The 27553-nt window shown below is 39.1% G+C and overlaps 1 pseudogene; it reads right to left on the reverse strand.

The window, feature by feature from the left end:
• On the reverse strand, positions 1-27553 carry LOC105105501 (retinol dehydrogenase 12-like; annotated as a pseudogene).

Consider the following 27553-nt stretch of genomic DNA (forward strand, 5'->3'; position numbering starts at 1 on the left):
CTAGGTCCTCTTGTGGTCATTGAAATACTTGGCACTCAGGGGCTCCAGGCCTTCAGCCAGGGAACAGCGCAGTTTGGTCTGCGCCCACTCTCACACCAATTTGACAAAGGGGTGAGAAGAGCCGCCAGAGCAGGCAAAGCAGGGATGATTGCTGGACCAGCGCAGAGTGGACTATGCCTGGCTGCACCGCATAGGGGTGGCCTCATGCTTTGGAGCTTCTTGGCCAGCTCCCAAGTAACAAGCACATTGGCTAGCTTGCTGTGGCGGTATGAAAAACTCCACCTGTAGTACTTCTTACTCTGAAGTCGTGGAAGGGAATCTTGCCAGCATGGTGAGCCACCAGTGACAGGCTCACCAGGAGTGGATTCCTTCAGCAGCTCCAGCAGCGAGCAGGTGAGAAGGAAGTGGCCCAGGTGGTTGGTTCCCAAGTGAGTTTCAAAGCCATCGGTTGCCTTGGGAATATGAACACATCATCACTCCTGTATTGTTGATCAGAATGTGGAGCTGCTTTTGCAATGCCAGAAAGCCCTCATTAAAAGCTGGGATGGATTTGGTATTGGATAGGTCCAGTTTCCACACAAGCACCTGGGAGTTCTTTGTATAAGCTCAGGTTTCACTGACGGCCAACTCCCACTTCAGTACGTATCAGCAGGCAATGCCTCTCTGCTGGGGAGCTTTCTGGCAGTCTCCTTGCTGATGCCCGTGATCACCACTACCTTCCCTGGAAGCTTCGCATTCATTCTCCAAACCCCACCAGCAAAGAACTTCTAATGGATGGGGCTATCACAAAGCGAGGAGATGAGCACTCCTAAGATAACCAGCATATTTTCAACTTCTTTAGTTGCTGCTGCTTTAGCAAAAGCAGCTTCTACTCCAACTCTGGCTCTGGCTTCTGGTCTGGCTCTAATTCTTGGCTGCTTCTCTCTGCTTCTCCCTCCCACTCCTCTAGTTCCTCTCTCTCCCGGGATCTCCACAACAGCTTGGCTTGCCTCTCTTGCGTAAGGACACATGTGGTTGCATTTAGGGCCCACCCAGGTAATCCAGGATAATCTCCATATCTCAACAGCCTTAATTTAATCATAGTTGCAAAGAATTATTTTCCAAATAAGGTAGCATTTATAGCATCCAGGGATTATGACCCAATATCTTTGGGGGCCATTATTCTGCCTGCTGCCAAGAGTAAGTCTTGTTCTGAAGTTCTGAGGTCCCTGGGTTTGAAAAGGAGTGAATAGAGTTCTTTGAGGACCAATAGGATGGAAGGTAGTACAGCCTGGTGGAAGGGAGGTGGGCTCTGTAGTCAGACAGACCTGAGTTTACTTCCCAGCCCCAACATCTGACGACTGAGTGACCTTAGGCAAGTCACTCAACCCCCTGATCCTCTTTTCCTCCTCTGTGAAATGGGGTAATAACCACACCTCCTTCACAGGGCAGTTGTAACTTGTGCTTGTAAAGCACATAGCATAGGGCTAGGCGCATTGTGAATCATCAGGAAACATTAGACGTTGTTATTGTTAGCTCATGAACATGGTGATAATAATACTATGCATCTATTCTGGGTTCACAAGGAATCTTAACATATGCTCCCAGGAGCATGTGATAGAGATGGTCTTATTGTCCTATGTCACAGATGTAGATTTAAGAGGTCAGTATTTGCCTAAGTTCAGACAGTTAACAAATAGTAGAGGAAGGAATGAAGACCATGTCTGGCTAATTCTTTACCACAGTGCTAGTCCCCACTGTGGGAGGGAGATTTGTAAACGCCAGCAGCTGCAGAGAGCATATGTAAATCATGGACACATCTACAAGTAGGGAATTCTGTGGCCAGTTGTTTGGAAGGACTTGCTGACTGTCAGGGCTACAGGCTATGGTGTGGGAAACCAGGATGGTGGAGGTCTCCGTGCTCAGCACTTTTCCACAAAGGGAACAGGAAAAACTCTGCACTGGTGGTGGTGACAGACCTCTGTGTGAGGGCGAAGCCTGCACCAGGACCCAGGATGCTGTGGACCTTCTGACTCCAGGGTAGATGAATAAAAAAGCCAGCATTATGTGGCTCTGGGAGTTTCCTATGACTCCCTAAGAATATTGTTCATTGATCCCAATATTCTTTTGCTCTATAGTATATTTCCACCTCTTTTTTATTTTTAAATTTTTTCCACTTCTTTTTTAAAAGGGTAAACTTTATATTGAAGAATGACATAAAGATGGAATTTTGCACAAATCATAACTGTCCCACTTGAGAGAAGTTGGGGAACTCAGGATTTGAGAGTTAGTGTTATTTTTCTCAAGATAAGTTATTGCTGCTCAGTATAAGATCAGAAAAATATATCTATCAGTTTCATATTTCAACGTCTTAGATTTTCCTGCATGTATTTCTGGCATGACTGACCATACAGATGTTGCTATCAATGACATTAAGAAAAACTGCTTTATTGAGAAATCACTGCCATACAATAAATTGCACATATTAAAAGTGTACAATTTGGTAAGTTTGTATTACATATAAATATATTCACCATACAAGATAGTAAACACATTCATCACTCTCTCATCCCCACTTGCACACACCTAAGCACACATCTGCTTTCTGTCACTATAAAGATTTGCATTTTACAAAGTTTTATGTAAATGAAAACATACCCTATGTACCCCTGTTTGTATGGCTTTCTTCACTCGGTATAATTATCTTGAAAGTATAATTATCTTGAAATTATCTCCAATTTGTTTATTCATTCACCTGTTGATGGACATTAAACTGCTTTCAATTTTTGACTGTTACAAATAAAACTGCCATGCAAATCCTGTACACGTCTTCATATGGACATATCTTTTCTTTTCTCCTGGGTAAAAACCTAGAAGTTAAATCGCTATTAAGCCCCCCAACTGTGTTTATATGGTAAGTGCGTTGTTAGATTTTAAAGAAGCTACCAAACTGTTTTCCAGATTGGTTGTACCATTTTACATTCCCATCAGCAGTGTATGGGAGTTTCAGCTCTTCCACATCTCTGCCAACACTTGCTATGGTCAATCATTTTAAAATCAGCCATTCTAATAAGTGTGTAGTGGTATGTTTTTATGTTTTAAATTTATAGTCCCCTAATGATAGTGGTGCTGAGCACCTTTTCATATATTTATTTGTCACCTGTGTATCTTCTCCTCAAATCTTTTGTCTATTTTTTGTTGGGCTATCTTCTCATTGTTGAGTTTTGTGAGTGTATTTTACACTCAGATATATGTTTTTGCAAAGACTTTTCTTAGCCTGTGGCTTATTTTGTAAAGATCTTAACCGTGTCCTTTAAAGAATGGATTTTTCAGTTTGGTGAGATCTAATTTATCAATTTTTCTTTTATGAACTGTGCCTTTGTTGTCAAAACAAGTATTTCCTAATCCAATGTTAAAATTTTTTCCTGTGATTTCTTCTAGAAGTTTTATACTTTTAGGTTTTACATATAGGTCTATGATCCATTTTGAGTTAATTTGAAAATATATTGCAAAGTATGGATCCAAGTACATTCTTTTGCATATGGATATCCAATTGCTCCAGCACCATTTGTTGAAAAGGCTATACTTTCTCCACCATGATGCCTTTGTACCTTTAAAAAAAACTCAGTTGTCTATTTATGTGTGGGTTTATGTCTGGAGTGTCTACTGTGCCCTGTGGTCTGAGCTTCCTAGCAGTGAAACTGATGTATTAATGGAGCTGTATAACCTTGGTCCCTAAAACAGCAGCCCAAGCTAGCTGGATCACTAAGTCCAATATCCTTGACGGGTGGTGGTGACGCCCAAGCTCAGCACCCCTTTCAGGTGGACGTTGAGTTTCACACTGCCTCTTGGTAGCAAAATCCAAGTGTTGATCATCAAATCCATCAAATCCATCAGGTATTCTTTCTCTGGCCCAGGAATTCCCATGGCCCAGTTGGACCCTCATTCCTTTCAATCTTCAGGGCTGCAAAGCAAAGCAACTTAGGCCATCTGCCAAGAAGCCTGGGACACAACATTCTCCCCTAAGGCTTTTAAATCTGCTGGTGCAGCTGGTATGTCCTGATACCTGGCTACCTGGAGGCAGAAGTTTGGACAAAATGACCTGCTGGGGCATAGACAGCACAGAGAGGGGATACTTTCTGTAGCCCAGTCCCAAGGGTGTTAGATGTGGGTTCCTCACTCCTGCCCTGAGGATACCCCAGCTGCTCCAGGGCAGAGAGACAGTTTCTCTGCTTCCCTTAGTCCCTCCCAACCCCCTCCCCAGGCTTGTCCAGTGAGAGGGAGGCATCAGCCCACATTCTGAATTTTTTCCTTGAGAGTGTTCTCCACAGATTTTGCTGGCATGTGAATACATCCTGGAGGGGTGACAGTGGGCACTCAGTAAGACAGATGACAGGGCAACGGCTCCTCCAGAGAGAGGCAGGTGTAGCCTGATCCTGACTTGGATTCTCATTGATTCCCCTCCAGTTTCGCCTGTGAGTTGGGTGGCCGTTCCTTGGGCAGAAGACCCTCTATTCCTGCCTCCCCAAGTCGCCCACTCTCTGTCTGATTTTTTTTTAATGGAGGTACTTGGGATTGAACCCATGACCTCATGCACGCTAAGCATGCACTCTACCACTGAGCTATGCTCCCCTGCCCCTGAGTCTTTAGACAGAATAACCCCACAACCAAAAGTTTAGGTGAATCCCCTCATCCTTCAACACACCCCACCCAGGGAATCTAGAAGGCAGGGACATTTGCAACCAGGACTTTGGAGACATTTATTGCAGAAGGGAACTGGAGCATAGAATCATGGGGAACCCCTCTTCCAGGGCCCAACAGTTTTACCCTGAGCCTGCACATGGGATAATAATGAATGAATTGTTATCTAAAGGGTATGGGTGGGAACGTGGTAGAAAGACGGAGGGGATGGGAACTAGGGATAATTGGGAAGCAACACTTCTCTATCTTTTTGCAGAGCTTTGACTCTTAGAACCATAGTGATGTTTCACATACTCCAGAAAAAGAATAAAGGAAGTAAGAAAGTGGTTGAAAAAAATAAACTAGGATGACGGGGGCAGGGTATAGCTCAGTGGTAGAGCATGTGCTTAGCATGCATGAGGTCCTGGGTTCAATCCCCACTACCTCCACTAAAAATAATAAACCTGAGGAAAAAAAAAACACTAGGATGAGAGGGGAGCCCCCAGTGGAATGTAAACAGGAACAATGGAACCGAACTGTATTTCAAATGAATCATATAACCACACCAAAGGGCATGGGGAAGAAAATAACTAACCTTAGTAGTTTTGGGAAACAAGATTTATTTTGGCCAGATACTATAAGGCTCAAAGCAAAAAGAACTGTACACAAATATTGTACTTTAGTTAGTAAATTTGGTTTTACACAGGGGTATGGTTAGGAATTCTGAAACTACTTTATGTGTAAATGAAGATCTGAGCAAATAAATATATCACAGATAACGAGTCCTGTTTCTCATTGTCAGAGAAAGGCATTTCAAATATGGAAAGGAGATAAGGCTACAATAAACCCTGAGGTCTTGGATAGGAATCAGAGATATCAGTATGACTCCACAGGACTGTCTACAAAACAGCCTGCCTATGTTCTACAAATATGTCAATGTCATACAAGATGAAGAAAGTTTAGATTAAAAGAGATTGAAAGATGTGACAAGTAAATGCAACACACAATCCTGGACTGGATCTGGGAACAGAAGAAAAATTGCTTTCTTTTGCCAATAAGGGCATTATTGGGACTATTGGCACATTTTGAAAAAGGTCTGCAGATTAGATAATAGTGTATTGATGTTAGTTTCCTGACTTTGATGATTACTGTACTGTAGTTACATAAGATGATGATTTGCTTTTTAGGAAAAATACACTAGTATTTAGAGGCATTTCCTTTCAAATCTTTCAGAAAAATATACATATATATATAAAATGAATACATATGTCCTTCATCCAGATCACCCAAATGTCCAAGTGTTAGTATTTTACCCCATTATGTGTATTATTACTATTACTACTACTACTCTTGAAACTTTTTCCGTAAGTGTGAAATTATTCTAAATAAAAAGTTAAAATAAATATGCAGATTATTGGACCTCACCTTTGATCTGTTGGATCAGAAATTCTGGGTCTGATGCCCAGGAATATGAATGAAAGGCATTACACACTGAGTCAAAAAATTCTTGAGAAGGGCTTTAACTTTAACTTGATGAAAATTTTTGATTCCAAGGGGTCCTGTCATACTTAGTTCCCCATATATTTGAGGGAATTCTTAAAGATATACATAGCTTTGTATTAGTCTGTGAGGGCTGCCATAACAAAACACCCTAGACTGGATGGCTCAAACAACAGAAATTTATTTTCTCACAATTCTGGAGGCCAGAAAGTCCAAGATCAAGGTTCTGGCAGGGTTTGGCTTCTGGTGAGAGCTCTCTTCCTGGCTTGCAGAAGTATTGGTGTTGTGATTGTGGCTTTTGTCAGGACCACACTGAAGATTATGTGTCCCTGTTGCCCACACTGAATCTGGGTCTTGGGTCACACTTCTACCATCTACGTCCCTCAGATTTGAACCTTGATCCTGGTCCTCTGTGAATGCTTATACTTTCACTGCCACTCAGGTCTGACCTTGCATCTGGTTCTCTGTTCAATTTCCTCTCTACACAAGCTTCTATGAATACTTCTGCCACTAATGCGCCACTTGTTGGGGCATCTAACTTAAGTCTCTATTAAGTAACTATTCCATCATTAATTCAGTCTGGCATGAAAACCAAGCCTGAGTTCTCTTTTTGTTTCTTCCTTCATCAATGCCTCCTCTGATCTGTGAATCAAATCCAAGCCTCTTGACACTATCAGTTCCCTGCTCTGATCTACATATTAAACCTAGATCACAGTTGTAGATTTTACCACCAATGGCCCTCTTTTCTGACTTTGAATCTGGCTATCTGTTAAATCTTTAGTCATCAGTGACTCTCAGCTTTAATTTCAAACCCAGGGCTCTGTATTCCATCATCAATGTGTCTATGTTCTAGATCTTAAATTTGAACCTCTGTTAACCTTTCCATCATCAATGCTCCTGTGACCTTGGTCCAGAATCTTTATTGAGATTTCTGTCAATTTCCTTTGATCTGATCTCAAACCCAGGCATTTGAGATAATTTTGATGTAACAGCCTGAGCCCTTCATTGATGCCCATCTGGTCTGAATTCAAGCTTGATCTACCATCAGTAGTGTTTCCCTATTAATACCCTATCCTTCAATCAAATCTTCCACCACAATTGACCCTCTGGGTTGACCTCAAAATTGGGCGTTATGGAAGACGAAATAATGGTCTCCCAAAATGTTCACGTCCCAATCCTTGGAACTTGTGAATATGTTATCTTACATGGAAATAGGGACTTGGTAGATATGGTTAAACTAAGAATCTTGAGATGGGAAGATTATTCTGGATTATCCAGATGGGTCCAATGTCATCACTGGGGTCCTCATAAGAGAGAGGGAGGAGGGTCGGAGTCAGAGAAGGAAGTATGATGATGGAAACAGAAGGGCATGGTCAAAAAGAGATTTGAAGATGCCATATTGCTGGCTTTGAAGATGGAAGAAGGGGTCAGGTACCAAGGAAGCTGGAGAAAGCAAGGAAATGGGTTCTTTCTAGAGCCTCCAGAGGGAGTACAGCTCTGCCAATACCTTTATTTCAGTGCAGTGAAACCCATCTCAGACTTCTGACCTCCAGAACTGTAAAGTAATAAACTTGTACTGGTTTAAGCCAATTAGTTTGAGGTAATTTGTTAGAGCAGCAATAGGAAACTAATACAAACATCTTTGAAATATTCCACCATTGATGCCCATCTGGTCAATATTCAAACAATGTCCTTGTTAACACTCCACCACCCATACTTCTCTGTGTGACCTCAAATCCCAGCCATTGTTAGCCATTCCACCATCAAAATGCCTTATCCATATCTTCCAATCTAGGCCTCTGTTAACTTTTCCAACCTAAATCAATCTCTGATTTTACCTTGAACTCAGGCAGCTGTTGTCTAGTCCATCATTAATGGGTTCTGATCTAGGTATAGAATCTAGGGTTTAGAGGGTACAGAGTCAATGGTCCCTTTGTGTCTGTGTATTACACGTGGAGGTCTGTTCACTTTCTTACTATCAGAGCAATTTATGCGTGAATCTTTTCTCAAGTCTGTTAACTCTTTCCCCATCATTGCCCCTTGTGTCTGTACCTTGACTACAGGCCTCAGTTAAATCCTCCCCATCTATGATCCTTTGGTGTGTATGGAAAATCAAACCTGCGCTAACTCTTCCGCCGCTAGTGCCTCTTCTCCTATGGGCATCAACCCCAGCCCTCAGTTAATGCTTCTATTAGGAATTCGATTTGGTCTGACCTTGAAGTCAGGTCTTGGTTAACTCTTCCACCATCATTGCCCCTTTGGAATAGGTTGTGAATTGTGGGTTTTTGTTAATTATACCACTATTGATGCTTTTCTGGTCTGTCCCAGACTTTGGCCTAAGTTAACATTACCATTTTCAAAGCTTCTTGGGAATAACTTTGGAACTGGGCCACCATTCCGCCATCAGTGCCCTCCTAGTTTGACCTTCAAGCGAGGTTTTTAAGTTTTCTCCATCCATACATCTTGGAAGAGGTCTTGAATCCTAGGTCACTCGTAACTACTTTACCATCAGAAATCCTCTATTGTATAGGTATGGAACATATGCCTTTGTCAACTATTCAATCTCATTCTAGGCTGACTCCAATCTAGCCCTTGTTTTCTAAAACCAGCGCCCCTTAGGCTTTGCGTTGAACATGTGACTCTAACTCATTTAGCTTTGATAATGGGCTGCAAAAGGTCGCTTCTGCCAACTTTAATTGAGGCGGGCAGAATGTTCAGGTTGTGAGTGACAGAAGGGGGCGGGCCCTTCTGTGTTAGAAGGAGCCAATGGAAGACCAGGAGCGCAGAGAAGCCAGGGCGGTGAGTGATAGGAGAGGGCGGGCCCTGACTCGACTAAGGGCGGGAGGGCGGTGACGCTATTCTGGGAGTAGTGCGCGGGAAGTGTGTTTTGAGCCTGCAAGTGAATATGTATTATTATGTCAAAGGTCTCTCCACTTTCTCCAGATGCTTTAGAAATAAGGCTTCCGCAGAGCAATCTCTCAGGTGGTGCTTCCACCATCCGGCCTTAGTACTCCCCCTCTCTCCACCCGGTTCCCACCGAACCCCGCAACCGGCCGCGTTGCCACACCTTTGCTCAGGCTGTGCCTCCGCTGATGGTCAAGAACACCCATTCTCCCGCCGGGGACATTCGCGGCGCTTCCCAGTCTCACACTGCTTTTGAAGCACCGATTTTGAACATCCTGCCTAGGAAATATCATGGGGACTCCTCGGGCTCCAAAACGCATATTTCCTCTGGCTGGAATGGTAGCCTCAAGAAGCAGTGAGAAGCACTAGCCATTTCCCGGCCGGTGATTGGGTTGCTGGCACAGACCGAGTGGCGCCATTTTTGTTACTGGCAGAGCTGGGGGGCCGTGGCTGATTCTGAGCGTGCGGAAGATAATCCAATGCGTCACGCAGACCCACCGAGCAGGGCTAGAAGGGAAAAGGGAATTTCGGGGGATGTTGAGCCCGTCTGTGCAAGCGGGAAGCCAAGCCCGGTTTGAGAAGGAGCTTTTGGGTCCTGAGAACAGAGCCAGAGTGAGGGGCCAAGCTGAGTGATGGGGGGTCTGTGTGGTCGGTGAAAGGGACCTGTGGAAGGAATAGTGAGGGGTCCTCTGGGCTGGATGATGTGGACAACAGTGATAGGGGAGTCTGGAGGGTCAGAGATAATGGTGTGTGGGGTATGCGAGCTTATGGGGGTGAGTGATGGGGGATCCGTGTGGTGAGCAATGGTGTGTGTAGGGTGAATAATGGGATTTCAAGGGGGTGAGTGAAGGGGGGGGTCTATGAGGTGAGTGAAAGTGAGGCGGGAAGCCCCATAAAAAGACCGGCAGGACCCCTAGGCAGGGCCGCTGCTCTCCTCCCAGCACCGTCCGGTTCCCTGGCCCAGAGACTCTTATCTCACTTTTTGCCTCTAAAGCGGCTTACTTACACCTAGAATTCTATTGGTTCCCTGAGCTCACTTCTGATTGGCTATTTCCTTCACTTCTGATTGGTTATTACTCTCACTTCTGATTGGTTATTACTCTCACTCCTGATTGGTTATTCCTCTGACTTCTGATTGGTCCACTTCCCTAACTTCTGATTGGTCCATTTGTAGTACTTCATTTGCATGGAGCTCACTCCTGATTGGTCTATTTCTACAAAGCTTGTTCCTGGTTGGTCGACTTCTGTTATACTTCATTTGCATATGATGTTGCAAAGTGTAAAACTGGCAGCCTATAAAAGGCCTGTGTAAACTTACTGACGGGGTCTACAGCATGAAGTGTTAATTCCTTTGGGCTGGCTGGCGTGGTAAATCTGAGTTTTTCAACTCTCTGAGTGCTGCTTGGTCTGTTACCCGGATCCGGGTTGCTGTCACAACTGAGCTGTAACACACTTTTCCGCAACAAAAGGGGTTTGGAATGAGTGATGGAGGGTCTGTTGAGTGAATGATGGGATGTGTGGGGTGAACAATAGAGGGTCTATAGAGTGAGTGATGAGGGTCCACTGGGACAGGAATGGGAATGTGTAGGGTCATGTTGGGATTCTCTGCGGTCAATCATACATCCGTGAATAAACAAAAATCCCCGCCCTTGTGGTTTCAGCATTCCAGTGGAGGAGTCAGACATTGAGGTTTTAATTTATATTTCCCTGATGACTACCTTTTCATTTATGTACTGATCACTCGGAGAGCCTCTTGTGAGGTGCCTGTTCAGATATTTTGCTCATTTTTCTATTACCTTGTCTACCTTTTCATTATTAATTTGTAGGAATTGTTTTCTTATGTTCTGATAACATTTATTAGTGACATGTGTTTTGCAACTATCTCCTTAATTCTTGGTTTCATGGCTCTGAATATTAAGATTTTAAGTTAATTTTAAACTATAAAGTGCAGTGTAAGTTTAATGTTTTGCTATTCCTGAGTTAAAAGCCAGACAATGTTCTCTGTAATTTAGGAGGAAGATTAATTTTTTTAGGGCCTCCAGAAGCTGGCTGAGAGTTGCATCTCTGAAAACTGTGGTACATCAGCTAGTGAGGAGTTCTCTGCTTTTTGTTTTCTCACCACCTCACCCTCTAATCCCTGGCTGTGTGATCTCAGACAAGTCACTGTCCCTGTCCAGGCCTCAGTGTCCTGTCTAAGAAATGAGGATACTAGGGCCTATCCTGTGAGGGTTAGGATGATAATTAAGTGAGTTAATAACTGATTATTATCTATTCACCATGGTTTTGTGGTACTGATCTTTATTTCATGGATCATCCATGAACTCAGCGTCAGAGCTGCTCATGTGATATCCAAGGAAATCCAATGAAAGAAATTAAATACCAAGGAATAAGATTGCATCAGATAGAGTTGAGCCTTGGCGGGCCCCAAACCATTGTAATATCTGGGGGCCAGATGTCTGTTTTTTTAAAAAAATTTTTGGTTTTCTTCTTTTGTGAGGGAGGGGAGGCAGTTAGACTTATTTATTTATTTATTTTGGGAGGAGGTAATTAGGTTTATTTATATATTTTTAAATTAATTAAAAAAAATTTTTTAGTGGAGGTACCGGAGATTGAACCCAGGACCTTGTGCACGCTAAGCATGTGCTCTGCCACTGAGCTATACCCTCCCCCTATTTATTTATTTATTTATCTATCTATCTATTTACTTATTTATTTATTTTTCTTTTTTCTTTTAATTTTTATTTTAACCCAGGACTTCCTGCATGCTGGGCATGCACTCTACCACCAGAGCTATATCCTACCCCCTTCGGATGTTCGTTTATTAAACAGTTGGGAGCATGCTCTTGTGGCCTGCCATTCCTTCATTTCATAGCTATCTCCATGCCATTAACTTTATTTCCATAGTACTACTTAGTTTACTCTATGGAAATTTTTAAAAATTCACAAAAATAGAAGGAACTATATAATGAACCCCCATTATGCATATCACCCAGTCTCATCAGTCATCAACTCATGGTCATGGTCATGAAACTCATTGTTTCATCTAAACCAGGGGATGGAAAACTGCAGGCAGTGGGCCAGATTGGGCCTGCTGCTGTTTTTTTTTTTTTTTTTTTTTTTTGCTGTTTTTATACAACCATAAGCTAAGAATGTTTTTCACATTTTTTTAATGGTTGGAAAAAATCAAAAGAATAATATTTTGTGATATGTGAAAGTGATACAAAATTCGAATTATACTGTCCATAAATGAAATTTGATTGGATCACAGCCAGTAAGAATAATGGGGGGGGGTAAACAAAGTTTATTCTAGGAAGAGCAACTCATTGAGGGATAAAACCATTTTAAAATTTACATATGTTTACTGTTCATTGTTTCTAAGAACAGTTTAGAGCTTTAGCTTTTTAAACTTACATAATTATCAAAGGAATAAAGCCAACCACAAAATAAGAACCAACAGAATTTAGTAATCCAATCATAAAGGACAGTCAAATGAAAATACACAAATATTAAATATATAGCTTAATAAATTTTTATATATGTAGCCCTTTATTATTTTGAAACAAATCTCAGATATGTTGTTTTATTCATAAATATTCCATTATGCAGCTGTAAAAGATAAAGACTTAAAGGCCATACCATTATTCAAAGTAAAATAATTAATAATATCTTTAGATCATCAATGGTTAAATTCCTTAATATTGAATATCTAGTCAGGGCTCAAACTCTAATGATTATCTCAAAGAATTTTTTTTTGTCTGTTCAAATTATGATTCTAGACAAGGTTTTGGTTTCTGTGTCTCTTGAGCCTCTTAATCATCTATAGTATTGCTTTTAGTGGTCGCTTCCTTTCCATCCTTTGGAGGGTCCATAACTTATTTTCTCAGTCCTCAGTGATTGGGCATTTAGGTTATTTTCAATATTATGGTGTTAAAGACAAATTTGTGATGAAGATTTCTACAGTTAAATCTGTGCACACATCCATGATTATTACCTTAGGATAAGGTTCTAGTAATGGAATTACTAGTCAGATGAGAACCAGAAGTTATCAATGAATGAACAAGCAACATATTTCACATCCAGCCATTGAAGATTGGATAATCCAACTTGGTCTCTGAAGACTCTGTACCCCACTCCACCACAATTCCTTTCCAAAGAGAAAAAGAAAATGATTGAGTCCCAGGTAAGTTGCATTTGTTTCCCACCTGGTTCTTCCCACAACAAAATGGGAAAGGGCAATTAGTTGAAACTGAGAACTAGAGAAATTTAGAGAGAATAGAAGATCAAGATATAGGTAAAATTGCTGGGAAGATACACAGATCATCTGGCCTTGCGTCATATAAACTGAGGTAAACATTTTATCTGTGAGCTTTCTGGCAGCCACAATGAAAAGGGCAAACATGATCAGTAAGATGATTTGCATTCTCCATCAAGAGAAATCAGTTCATAAGTCCAGCTCCTCAGATTTCTGGGCCTTTTGCCTAAGAAATTTTATTGTTGTTTTCCTAAGGGCCAGTGGTTTTCAGGTCAGTGTGGCATCATCAATAGTTGTTCCAAAGAGGCTGTTTTTAGTTTAAAATTTCTGGCATGGAGCATGTGCGGTGTCTTGGAGCATGAGCGGTTTCTTGATTTTCCATGGCTCCTTTGCCGTCTCAGAGTTTGTGGAGTCATGCTCTAACTCAAGGCCATCTCTGCTCTTCCATTTTCAGTCTTTATTACTTTTTTAATCCTTGTAAGGGTAACATATATGTGGGGGCAAAGATTGTAAACAATATAGCAAAGTAAAAATTAGAAAGTAAAATATCTGTGTAATCTAACTTCTACCTCCTTCCCAAATTACATAAACTAGTATGTAATTTGGGAATGATCCTTCCATATTCTTTTTATTATACTTTTAACCTCATCTATGTGTGTAGGTGTGTATGTATAAGTATGTGTGAGTGATCTTGTTATAATCATGTATTTTTCTTTACCATACACACAAAATACAAACACTGCATCTTCTGTTCTGCAAGATTCTTTTTTTACCTGTTGATAAAATATATCAATAAATGTAATTTTAATATATTTTATTATAGAAATTTCAGTTTTAAAATGTATACAAAAATAGATTTTACTGACGCCCTTTGTGCTTATCAGCCAGTTGCAAATATTAATTGGTGGCCAGTGTTGTTTTCTCTGTCATTTATCTCCACACACCCCTATCATCATCATCATCATCACCATCACCATCACCATTATCACCATCCTCGTCACCTTGCCAGTTCCTTGTTATTTTGTTTAGGATTTTTACTACTGTGTTCATGAGACATGGGCATGTAATTTTCCTTTCTTGTATTATTCTTGTCATGTTTTGACATCACGATTATGTTGGCCTCACATAACAATTTAGGAAGTATTATCTGGAAAAGTTTGGGAAGATTATTGGTATTATTTCTTTCTTAAATGTTTGGAAGAATTCCCTAGGGAAGTTATCAGGGTGTGGAGTTTTCTTTGTGGGTAGGTTTTAATTTATGAATTCAGTTTATTTCAAAGATATAGTATCATTTAGATTATTTCTTTTTATGTCAAGTTTGGTAAATTGTGATTTTCAAGTAATTTGTCCAGTTTGTCTAAATTAGGGGCCAGCAAGCTTTTTCTGTAGATGACTAGATAGAAATATTTTAGGTTTTGTGAGCCATATGGTCTCAGTTGCAGCTACTCAAATCTGCTATTGTAGGTTGAAAGCAGCTGTAGATAATATGTAAATCAATGAGCATGGCTGTGATCCAATAATATTTATTTATGGACACTGAAAGTTGAATTCTATGTAATTTTCACATCATAAAATGTTCTTTTGGCTTTTCCCCCCAACCATTAAAAGTGTAAAAATCAGGGTGGGTATAGCTCAGTGGTAGAGCACATGCCTAGCATGCACAAGGTCCTGGGTTCAACCCCCAGTATCGTCATTAAAATAAATAAACAAATAAACCTAAATACCACCCCTAAAAAAAGTATAAAACCCATTCTTAGCTTGTGGGCCACATTTGGCTTGTAGGCCATACTTTACTGTCCCCTGATCTGCACTGTCAAATTTCTTGTCATAAAATTGGTCGTAGTACTCTTTTATTATCCTTTTAATGTTTGCAGTATACCAGCCCCTTGTTAATGGGCCTTTTTATTGTTTCTAATTTTTCTTTAATATATAATAGTATAACAATAATAATAATAATAAGAATCACAGCTACTGTTTCTTAAGTGCTTACTGTGTACCATGCACCATTATAATAAATTCTAAGATAATTAACTCATCTGATTTACCCAGGAACGCTTTGTAATAGGTACTATTATTATCCTCATTTTTCAGATGAGGAAACTGAGGCATAGCTAGTACATAGTCTAGCCAGGACTCTAAAGCAGTGAAGTCATAAATAAGGGAAGAACTGTAATACATCTTTGTATATTTGTCAAATATTTATGTAGGCCAAATTCTTAGATGTGGGTGTCTTAGGTCAGAGAGCAAGCATGTGTAAAATCTAAAGAGTATTTCTCAAATTGTAATTTGATGTTGTGTAATTAGCTTCCACACGTGGCCACAAATCATTTACAAGGAAGCTCTTGTCCCAGTATTTTCCCAACTACCAGATAAAATCAGTGTTTTTCATTCTTGCTATTTTTACAGTGGCATATTCTCTTATTTTCATTTACTTTTCTTTAATGGTTAAATGAGCACCAGCATCTTTTCACATATTTATTTGCCATTTTTTAATGGAGGTACTGGGGATTGAACCCAGGACCTCATGCATGCTAAGCATGTACTCTACCACTGAGCTATATCCTCCCCACCTTTGTTAGCCATTTTGTATTTCTCTTTAAGTCTCTCCTTTCTTTCTTTGTCTTTTGCTTACTGCTTTCTAACGGCTTTCTGTGTATGAGTAATATGAATTTTGAAGTACACATTAAAACCTTTGTTTTTCCTTTTGATTAGGTGATGTTTTGTCTCTCAAGCTTGTTGTGTGTCTCCCCTCACTAGAATATAAGATCCTTGAGGGAAGGTATTTTGGCTGGGTTTCTTTCCTTCTGTGTCCTCAGTCCCTAGAACAGTGTCTGGTATTCAGCAGGTGCTCAATAATTGCTTTCTGAGTGGATGGATGCTTTTTTTACTTAGCAATATAGCAACTTGTTACCTGTCAATCTACGTAGAGCTTCTTTGTTGCTTTTAATGGTTGTGTATGGTATTTCCTTGTGGGGATTGAAGCATAGTTGATACTCATCTAATCCCGCATGAGGCTGTTTTCATTCTTTTGCTATTATAAACAGTACTGTAGTGAAGTATCTTCGTATTTGCTGATTTGCTCACATATATATGTATTTATGTAGAATAATTTCCAGAAATGGAATTGCTAGTCAGAGATATGTACATTTAAAATTTTGGTGCATATTGCCCAATTAATTGCTCTTAAAATACATTGTACCAGTGTATACCCACCATTTGAGTGTGCTTGACATCTTCACCAACTAGGTGACTTAAGAAACGCTAATCTTTGATAATATATAAAGGAAACATGGTGTCTTGGTTTACTTTGCATAGCTCTTCATGTCAGTGAAGTTGAGCATCATTTCATATGTTTAGAATCCATTTGCCTTTCCTTTTCTGTGAATTGATGGTCATGTCCTATGATTATTTTTTGAGAAGTTAAGTTGTTGATCTCTTTCCTTTTGCTTTGTAGGAGCTCTATCTATTAAGTACATTAGCACTTTGTCCATCATATGTGTTGTGTATATATCTTCTCTCCAGTTCATTACTTGTCCTTGCGTTTATGGTATATTTCACCATATATTACATAAAGTAGTCAAATTTATCAGTGTGTCCTTTTGTGGCATCTGGGTTTTGTAGCATGATTTGATAGAAGAGTCTTCTCCACTCTAAAATTATTTTTAAAAATTTATCCTCTCTTTGTTTTATGGCTTCTCTTTTTCTTTGTTTAAATTTTTGTTAGATCTAAAATTTATTTTTGTGTATGGTGTGGAATAGGGAATCCAACTTTGCATTTCTTTCTGAAAACTTCCCAGTTTTGAGTAATCTGTCTCTTTGACACATTTAAAATGCCACCTGTATTATACATTAAATTTCCCGCTTTTGTTTGCATCTATTTTTAGACTCTCTAGTCTGTTCCACTAGCTGTTCTTGCTAATGGCAGGATTTTACATTGTTTTTCTCATTAAGTATGCTACACAAAGTGCAAAGTAGGCTTCCTACAGGTATTGCTGTGGTAAAAATGATCAGAAGGAGCAGATTGTACAGGAATATGCTGTTATAAGAACCAGTGACATTTGAGGATGTGGCTGTGGACTTCACCCAAGAAGTGTGGCAGCAGCTGGACCTTGCTCAGAAGACCCTACACAGGGATGTGATGCTGGAGATCTGCAGCCACCTAGTCTCCGTGGGTAAGGGCAAATTCTCCGTAACAATGAATCAAATCCTCTTTATCTTTCAGCGCTGTCAAGACCATGACCTTTGTGATTTTCCATTAAAAGGATGCTTTCTTTTATAGTTTCAGTTTTTTATGTTTATATTTTTGTTTTATCTGGAATTTATTTTTGTGAATTAAAGATTAATTTTTCCTGGGAGTTCCCTGAAATTTCTTCTTCTCCTCATGAATTTCTCAGCTGCCAAGGCCAAGGCCATTGTAATTTTCCCTTAACAGGGTGTTCAGGTATAAAACCAGATATAATCTCCAAGCTGGAACATGGAGAAGACAAGTGGATCATGGAGAGTGAGTTGTCAAGGTGGATCTACTCAGGTAAGTGAGAACTGGGGAGATGGTTGAGAAGGTGTTTTCTTCTTCCTGACATGAGTGGCCTCCTTTCTTCTTTAAAATTCATAAAGCCTCCTTTTTTAACATCCATCTTACGTCAGCCACCTTTTTAGAACTTCTGTCCATTGCTGTTTTCTTTTTGGTGTCTATTTGATCTTACCTTTTTTCCCTCCTTCTTTCAGACAGAGAGGAAAGCCCTGACTCTTCCCAGCAGATTATTTCTGGAGAACTTTCATTTCAAAGGGAGACATTGGAAAGAACCCTAAAGGATAATTCACTGTACTCTCTCTTTAAAGTCTGGCATACTGATGGTCAGATGGATAAATATCAAGGAAACCAAGACAGAGTTTTAAGGCAGTTCACTGTCATCAGCCGTGAAACAATGACCAAGAAGAGAGGCCCTAAATGAGATACATTTGGGAGAATACTCAGTGGATGTATAGATCTTGATCTTTCATGTAAAAAACTCCATCACTTTGATTCATGTGAAAAGAGCTTGAAATCTAATTTAGATTCACTGACTTGTAATAGGAGCTATGCAAGAAAGAGCCGCACTGAGAGATTTGGATGTGGGAGACCACCTAACTATAGTGCTTCTTGTTCTGTGCCTGAGAAAATTCACATTGGAATGAAATCACATGGACATAGTGTGAAAAATTTCTCAATCATAAGCAAGCCCATATTCAGTATAAGAAAGTTCAAGCTAGGGAGAAGCCCATGTTTGTAGTGTGTGTGGGAAGAGCTTTATTAAGAAGTCACAGCTCATTATACATCAAAGAATTCATTCTGGAGAGATACCGTATGTAGGTGGAGATTGTGGAAAAGCCTTCAGTGAGAAATCACACCTCATTGTGCATCAGAGGATTCATACTGGGGAAAAACCCTATGAATGTACCGAGTATGGAAGAGCCTTCTCCCAGAAGTCACCCTTCATTGTTCATCAGAGAGTCCACACTGGAGAGAAACCTTATGAATGTTTTGAGTGTCAAAAAGCCTTCTCCCAAAAGTCACATCTCATTATACATCAGCAGGTTCATACTAGAGAGAAGCTCTGAATGCAGTGAATGTGGGAAAGCCTTCGGTGAGAAGTCTCACCTTTTTATACACCAGATGACTCATACTGGGGAGAAACCCTAAGAGTGTACTGAATATAGGAAGACCTTCCCTCGGAAAACACAACTCATCATCCATCAGAGAACACATACTGGAGAGAAACCCTATAAGTGTAGTGAGTGTGGCAAAACCTTTTGCCAGCAGTCCCACCTCATAGGACATCAAAGAATTCATACAGGAGAGAAACCTTATATATGTACAGAATGTGGGAAAGCCTTCTCTCAGAAATCACCTCTTATTATACACCAGAGAATTCATACAGGGCAGAAACCATATGAGTGTAGTGAATGTGGCAAAACTTTCTCCCAGAAATCACCCCTCATTATTCATCAGAGAATTCATACAGAGGAACCCTACGAGTGTACTGAGTGTGGAAAGGCCTTTTCCCTCAAGTCACACACATCTCATTGTACATCAGAGAGCTCATACTGGAGAGAAACCTTATGAATGTAGTGAATGTGGAAAGGCCTTCTGTGAGAAGTCCCCCCTAGTTGTACATCAGAGAACCCATACTAAGAAGAAACCTGAATCTGCTGATTATGGGATAAGCTTTTCCCAGAAATCACAGATGATCACATATCAGAGAACACACATGGAGGAGAAACCCTCCAAATGCAGTGACTGTGGGAAAGTCTTCTGCCAGCATATACACCTCACTGGACATCAGAATCCACATAGGAGAGGAACCTTATACATGTACTGATTGTAGGAAGGTCCCCCCTGCCTCAGAAATCAGACCTCAGTGTGCATGGGAAAACTCACACTGAACAGAAATCCTATGGGTATGTTGGACATGAAAAATGTGGCACCTTCTTAACTGTAGAAGAGACTAATATACTCCTAAGTATATCTGATTATGCCTCCACAGAATAATCTGGTCAGGCCTCCAGAGTGTTTTTTTTTTCCCAGTCTTGATCATTTTTTTTTTAATTGAGGTATAGTCAGTTTATGATGCTGTGTCAATTTCTGGTATACAGCACAATTCTTCAGTCATACATGAATATACTTATATTCATTTTCATATTCTTTCTCACTGTAAGCTACTACAAGACATTGAATATATTTCCCTGTGCTATACAGTATAAACTTGTTTATCTATTCCACATATACCAGTCAGTATCTGCAAATCTCGAACTCCCAGTTTATCCCTTCCCACCCCCCTCCCCTTGGCAACCACAAATCTGTATTCTATGTCTGTGAGTCTGTTTCTGTTTTATATATAAATTCCTTTGTCTTTTTTTTTTAGATTCCACATATGAGTGATACCATATGGTATTTTTCTTTCTCTTTCTGGCTTACTTCACTTAGAATGACATTCTCCAGGGACATCCATATTGCTGCAAATGGCGTTATGTTTTCATTTTCTATGGCCGAGTAGTACTCCACTGTATAAATATACCACAACTTCTTTATCCAGTCATCTGTTGGACATTTAGGTTGTTTCCATTTCTTGGCTATTGTAAATAGTGCTACTATGAACATTGAGGTGCAGGTGTCTTTTTCAATTAAGATTCCCTCCCTCAGAGTGTTTTCAGTACTGTAAATAAGCAATGGATTTGCTCATCCTCAAGGTATCTTATCCCCTACACAGAATAAACATATCTGGAACAATTAACACTGCTTTTGTGTTGTTTGGTCCTTAAAGATTTTGTAGAATTCTCTTATGGATATATTTGGGCATGGTGCATTATTTGAAGAGTATCTCTTTGTCATCCTTCTCTATTTCTTCCTTCATATTTTCTTTGTTTAGATTATATATTTATTTACATTGTAATTTTCATAAAAATCATCAATTTCCTCAAGTTTCTTAATTTGTGAAATTTTGAATAAGTATTCTCTTATGATTCACTTAATTTTCTCTATATATGTAGTTATTTCTTCAGTATTATTCTCATAGAGTGTGTTTATGATTTCTTTTCCCTCAATTAGATAAACTAAAGTTAATGTATTATTTATTTTATGCCCCTCACCTAAGACTATTTCTTGCCTTTATATCATTTTTCTGTTTTCTGATTCATTCATTTGTGCTTTTATTTCATTAAAATCCTTCCATCCACTTTTCTGTTTTTTCTTTTTCTAACTTCTTTAGTTGAATGTGTAAATCAATTAATCTAACAATTCCTGGTTTATTTATAGATATATTTTGGGCTATGTATTAATCTGAGAAGAGACTTAGCCATTTGTGGTCCAATCTGAGTGTATTCTATTTTTTGATAGGTAGATCCTACTGTTTAGCCCAATTTTGCTTGTAAGTATGACAGATCTAATTAGTCTTAGGTATCCTAGCATATTTCCTGTTGTGCATCCTGTTTTCATTGCTTTTATGTCTTTTAATATCTCATTATGGGGCCCTGACTGCCTTGTACTGTTTTGGATGTGTTACTTGTGTCCCAGAGCATAGCAAAGAGAGGGTGCTTCCAAAGGGTTTTCAGGAAGCTAGCATAATCCTGATATCCATAATGTTGATAATCCGTAATACTTGGGAGATGGATTTGAGGCTGAAAAGAAACACGATGGCAGGCCTGTGGTTATAGATATTCAGAGGATTTTTTTCCTTACCTTTCCACCTAATACCATGATTTAAGATAGGTAATTTCCTTTACTGTCCATTGAGCGGAGGTGGTTTTATTTCTACTTCATTCTTACAATGAGAGTGAAGACTTTTTGTTCCCAGGTTTATGTCAGCAGTCTTTGCTCACCTTGAGTAGGACATGTCTTAAAACTGCAGTGTGAATAACCTGAGTTTGACAGATGCACTTGAAGTGAAGAGTAGGCAATAGTGGAGTGTCCATGTTTGCTGAGATTGCTGTAGTCAAGCTTCTGGGGTCTGGCCTCCTGTGGAGTCAGTGACACAGCAAGAGTGGGGAATTTCCTAAAAATGTCCCAGAGTGTGGATAGACAATTCTTCATATTCAGCAAATCTTTATTCAACAAATAGTACACGGCAGGCACAATTTTGAGGATTCTGCAGTGAATAAAGCAGACAAAAAAATCCCTGCCTTCATGGAGTGATGGATACTAAAAAAGTATATATTACATATAATACTACTATATATTATGTAGGTATTTTGATTATAATAAAAATAAAATAAAAAACATTAATGCAATATATGTAACTTTTTATTATCCATCTCTCCATGAAGGCGGGGACGTTTTTGTCTGTTTTGTTGCTTTACTTTCACCCACAACACTTACGTACTGGTCACTGGAGGATAGGAGATAGATAGATAGAATATGATAAATATAATGTATAAAATGTTATATATGATGCTATATATAACATATATTGTATATATAAATATAGTTATATAGCTGTTTCCTCTGTTGATAAATGCTTAAGTGCTGTAGATAAAATAAAGCAGGGTAAGGAAACAGAGAGTGGCCTGTGGGATGTAGGGTGAGTAGGGAAGGCCTCAATGATAGGGTGCCATTTAAGCAGAAATGAAGAAAGTGAAAGTGTGTTTGAAGAACAGTATGCCAGGCAGAGGGAATAGGAAGTGTAAAGGCCCTGAGGCAGAGGCATACCTGCCATCATGCAGCCTGAAATCACATCCCCAATGTGTTTCAAAAATACCTCAAGGATTTACCTTAAATGGTCCCAGATTCTTGTGACCCAGGTGCCTGAAAGAAGTGAATATAATCACCACTCCTATTCAACATAGTCCTGGAAGTCCTAGCCACAGCAGTCAGGCAAGAGAAAGAAATAAAAGGGATCCAAATTGGAAAAGAAGAGGTAAAAGTGTCATTATATGCTGATGACATGTTACTATATATAGAAAACCCTAAAAGGTCCACACAAAAGCTACTAGAGCTGATTGAAGAATTCAGCAAGGTAGCAGGTTACAAAATTAACGTTCAAAAATCAGTTGCATTTCTTTACACTAACGATAAATCAACAGAAAAAGAAAGTAAAGAAACAATCCCCTTTAAAATAGCACCCAAAGTAATAAAATACCTGGGAATAAATCTAACCAAGGAGGTGAAAGAATTATACACAGAAAACTATAAACCATTGATGAAGGAAATTAAAGAAGACTTTAAAAAATGGAAAGATATTCCATGCTCTTGGATTGGAAGAATCAATATTGTTAAAATGGTCACACTGCCCAAGGCAATCTACAGATTTAATGCAATCCCTATCCAATTACCCAGGACATATTTCACAGAACTAGAACAAATCATAATAAAACTTATATGGAACCATCAAAGACCTAGAATTGCCAAAGCATTACTGAAGAGAAAGAAAGAGGCTGGAGGAATAACTCTCCCAGACTTCAGACAATACTATAGAGCTACAGTCATCAAGACAGCATGGTATTGGTACCAAAACAGACATATAGACAAATGGAACAGAATAGAGAGCCCAAAAATGAACCCACAAACTTTTGGTCAACTCATCTTCGACAAAGGAGGCAAGAATATACAATGGAATAAAGACAGTCTCTTCAGCAAATGGTGTTGGGAAAACTGGACAGCAGCATGTAAAACAATGAAGCTAGAACACTCCCTTACGCCATATACAAAAATCAACTCAAAATGGATTAAAGACTTAAACATAAGACAAGATACAATAAACCTCCTAGAGGAAAACATAGGCAAAACATTATCTGACATACATCTCAAAAATTTTCTCCTAGAAGAAATAAAAGCAAGAATAAACAAATGGGACCTAATGAAACTTACAAGCTTCTGCACAGCAAAGGAAACCAGAAGTAAAACAAGAAGAAAACCTATGGAATGGGAGAAAATTTTTGCAAGTGAAACCAACAAAGGCTTCATCTCCAGAATATATAAGCAGCTCATACGACTCAATAAGAAAAAAATAAACAACCCAATCCAAAAATGGGCAGAAGACCTAAACAAGCAATTCTCCAAGGAAGACATACAAATGATCAAAAAGCACATGAAAAAATGCTCAATATCACTAATTATCAGAGAAATGCAAATCAAAACTACAATGAGGTATCACCTCACACCAGTCAGAATGGCCGTCACTCAAAAATCCACAAATGACAAATGCTGGAGAGGCTGTGGAGAAAGGGGAACCCTCCTACACTGCTGGTGGGAATGCAGTTTGGTGCAGCCACTATGGAAAACAGTGTGGAGATTCCTCAAAAGACTAGGAATAGACTTACCATATGACCCAGGAATCCCACTCCTGGGCTTGTATCCAGAAGGAAATCTACTTCAGGATGACACCTGCACCCCAATGTTCATAGCAGGACTGTTTACAATAGCCAAAACATGGAAACAGCCTAAATGTCCATCAACAGGTGACTGGATAAAGAAGTGGTGGTATATTTATACAATGGAATACTACTCAGCCATAAAAACCGACAACATAATGCCATTTGCAGCAACATGGATGCTGCTGGAGAATGTCATTCTAAGTGAAGTAAGCCAGAAAGAGAAAGAAAAATACCATATGAGATCGCTCATATGTGGAATCTAAAAAACAAAAACAAAAACAAACAAACAAACAAAAAGAAAGTGTAAATACAGGACAGAAATAGACTCACAGACAGAGAATACAGACTTGTGGTTGCCAGGGGGGTGGAGGGTGGGAAGGGATAGACTGGGATTTCAAAATTGTAGAATAGATAAACAAGATTACACTGTATAGCACAGGGAAATATACACAAAATGTTATGATAACTCAGAGAGAAAAAAATGTGACAATGAGTGTGTATATGTCCATGAATGACTGAAAAATTGTGCTGAACACTGGAATTTGACACAACATTGTAAAATGATTATAAATCAATAAAAAATGTTAAAAAAAAAAAAAGAAGTGAATATAAATCCACTCTGGTGTAAGCCACCTTTTGGCCCACAAATAAAATTCCAAGATGTAAGAGCTCACAGTGGAAAAAAATCACAGAACACACAAGCAAACAAGACACTACTAGCAAGAGCCATAAGAAACAACAAACAGAATCAAACCCATAACATTTCCTATATTAATATGATCAGACATAGACTATAAAATAACTAATTAAAGTAACAAAAGAAGGTATATTAGTTTACTAGGGCCGCCATAAGAAAGTACCACAGACTGGGTGGATTAAACAAAAGAAATTTATTGTCTCACAGTTCTGGAGGCTGGAAGTCCAAAATCAAGTTGTTTGCAAGATTGGTTCCTTCTGAAGGACTGTCAGGAAAGGCTCTTTCCAGAGCTCTCTCCTTGGCTTGTAGATGGCTATCTTCTCCCTGTGTCCTTCACATTGTCTTCCCTCTCTGCATGTTTCTGTGTCCAAATTTCCTGTTTTTATATAAACACTAGTCATATTGGATTAGGCTCAACCTAGTGATCTTATGTAACTTGATTACTTCTGTAAAGTCCCTATCTCCAAATAATATCACGTTCTGAGGTACTGGGGGTTAGGACTTCAACATACAAATTTTGTGGGGAAACAATTCAACCCATAACAGAGGGATGGAACATATAAGTAAAGAGCAGGAGAATCTAAAATGACAAAGCAGATTTTAAAAAGACTCTATCAGAACTTCTAGGAATGAAAAATATAAAAATTGTTAATAAATACTTAATAAGTGAGTTTAACAGCAGATGAGACTTGGCTTAAGATAGAATTCATAGACTAGAAGACTAATCTGAGAGATAATTGAGAATGTAGAGCCAAAAGCCAAGGTCATGGAAATTCCAAAGAGGTTGAAAGGTAGGGTGATAGAATAAGCAGGTCTAGCATACATCTTAAGCAGAATTATAGTAGAAGGTGACAGAGAAAATGGAACAATGGCAGTATTTAAAAAGGTAATAGCTGGGAGGGAGGGTGTAGCTCAAGTGGTAGAGCGCATGCTTAGCATGCATGAGGTCCTGAGTTCAATCCCCAGAACCTCCTCTAAAAAATAAATAAATACGTAAATGTAATTACCTCCCCCCTAAAAATCCGTTCCTAAAAAGGTAATAGCTGAGAGTTTTCCAAAATTGATAAGAGATCAGTCTACAGTGACAATTAGACTCTAAAGTGACTTCTGAAGAGCATCAATAGTCAGAAGACAGAAGACAGTGGATTTATATCTTCAATATGTTGAAGGAAAACAACTTTCAATATGCGATCATATACCCAATTATATATTTATAAAAATCTTTCAAGGGCAAGGTGAAAATAAAGACATTTTCAAACAGATCAACATTTAGGGAACTTGCCCTCACTAAAGGAAATTCTAAAAGATATATCTCAAACAGAAAGAAACTGTTCCCAAGTGAACAGTCAGAGATGCCAGAATGATGAGCAAAAAAGTGATAAATATGTTGGTAAATCTAGATGAACACTAACTATAAGAATCCAGAATAATAAATCATGGGGATACGAGCAAGATAGAAATAAAAGGTGGAGATGACAGCTAATAAGAAATATATTGACTAAGTTTAGACTTTACTAAGTTAAAATGCATGTTAAAATTTATAGGGTAACCACTAAGATAATGGAAAGAGTATACAATTTCCAAATTAATACAGTAAAGAAGTAGTTGGTGTATGCGTTTTCTATTGCTACTGTAAGAATCTACCACAAACATTGTGGCTTAAAACTCATATTATGTATGTATATTGTATGTGTATTAAACAAATCTGGCTAGATTTTATTCAGACCAGATAACTGTGGTTATGCTGGGTTGGGGGTAAGGCAGTATATTATGGACGATTTTCATTTTCATTTTCATTTTACAGAGGCTTTTCCTTTCTCAATGTTTACCTATTTATATTGCTTACATTTTTTGCTCCATGTATTGATTATGTTTGTAGGGAGAAAAATAAGAATACTTGTCTAGTGAAAGACCATAGGAGGAGGAACCTGTCTTGAGTTGGGGCATGAACTCACAGAGATGACAGCAAAGAAGCCACGGAAAACCCAGAAAGGCTACCGTCTACCCTGTAAGCTTTTGTGAGAAACTTTTTTTTTTTTTAACAAAACACAGTATTACTAGGAGAATCCTGAGCTGAAAATCACTGATCTTTAGAAAGAACCAACAATAAAATTTCACAGGCCTAAGTTCCTGGAATCTTTACTTTCTTAGGAACTGATTTGTTTTCTCTGTACAGAGAATTTAAATCATGTAGCTTATCATGCTTCCCCTTTTTACTGTGGCTGCCAGGAAGTTCACAAATGTGCACTTTATATAGAAGTAAGGACATATGAGCTATTCATCTCTTTATTCTCTCTAAATTTCTTTAATCCTGTTTTTTCCCCCAATTATTTGCCCTTTACCATTTTGTTGTGTGGAAAAACAAGTGGGGAATACTGTGTTGGGGGCCCTCAAGACCACGATCATATTGGATGATTTGCTAGAAGAACTCACAGAATTCAGAAAAGCTGTTATACTCATGGTTATAGTTTATTATAGCAAAAGATACAGGTTGAAAACAGCAAAGAAAAGAGGTTCATAGGGAAGAGCCCAGGAGAAACCAGGAGCAAGCCCCCAGTTATTGTCTCAGAGTAGAATCACCTACTTAACACTTAATTTTCCCAGCAATGATGTGTGAAAACGTATAAGAAATACAGCCAACCAGGGAAGCTCACCTGAGGCTTGATGCTCAGGGTTTTTGTTGGAGGGGCAGTCAT

This window comes from Camelus dromedarius, chromosome X, assembly GCF_036321535.1.
Source record: "Camelus dromedarius isolate mCamDro1 chromosome X, mCamDro1.pat, whole genome shotgun sequence".
Taxonomy (NCBI): Eukaryota; Metazoa; Chordata; class Mammalia; order Artiodactyla; family Camelidae; genus Camelus; species Camelus dromedarius.